Source organism: Seriola lalandi, unplaced genomic scaffold, assembly GCF_002814215.2.
Source record: "Seriola lalandi dorsalis isolate HSWRI2012SDOR001 ecotype SW California unplaced genomic scaffold, Sedor1 jcf7180002054975, whole genome shotgun sequence".
NCBI classification, from domain to species: Eukaryota; Metazoa; Chordata; class Actinopteri; order Carangiformes; family Carangidae; genus Seriola; species Seriola lalandi.
The window spans coordinates 910,961-911,608 of NW_019525525.1; the positions used below are offsets into that span (position 1 = coordinate 910,961).

Here is a 648-nt window from a genome sequence, read left to right on the forward strand (position 1 = left end):
TGATGCGCCGGCCGGGATGGTCGACCCGGGAAGTGGGGCAGGAGCCGATGAAACGCCAACTGGAACCCCCGACGCTGGAACAGCTGATGCGTCAGCCAGGGTAGTTGGCGAGGACTCCTTCCCACAGGGGAGTAAAGGTTCTGGACAACGAGGTCGCTGGGGCTTGGGCTGGAAGCGAGAAACTTGGGGCTGGGGCCGAGGCCGAGCCTCCCCATGGCGACGGGAGCCGTGATTAGCTCGCCTTCTTTGGCCTCCACGAGATCCCCTGAAAATAGCCAGGCGAGTTCCCCAGAAAGGGGACATTTCAGGGTCCTCTAGGTCAGAGTCCTCCAGGTCCGAGTCCGAAAAAGGATCAGCCAGCGTACAAACGCGTTTGTACGCTGGCTGATCCTTTTTCGGACTCGGACCTGGAGGACTCTGACCTAGAGGACCCTGAAATGTCCCCTTTCTGGGGAACTCGCCTGGCTATTTTCAGGGGATCTCGTGGAGGCCAAAGAAGGCGAGCTAATCACGGCTCCCGTCGCCATGGGGAGGCTCGGCCTCGGCCCCAGCCCCAAGTTTCTCGCTTCCAGCCCAAGCCAAAGTCCAAGGTCCACTGCTTCCAGCCCAAGCCCCAGCGACCTCGTTGTCCAGAACCTTTACTCCCCT

General features: G+C 61.0%; 1 gene segment (V, D, J or C); it reads left to right on the forward strand.

Moving 5' to 3' along the window:
* LOC147817310 (immunoglobulin heavy variable 3-30-3-like) overlaps positions 1-648 on the forward strand; it is a 2,943-nt gene that overhangs the window by 1,666 nt on the left and 629 nt on the right.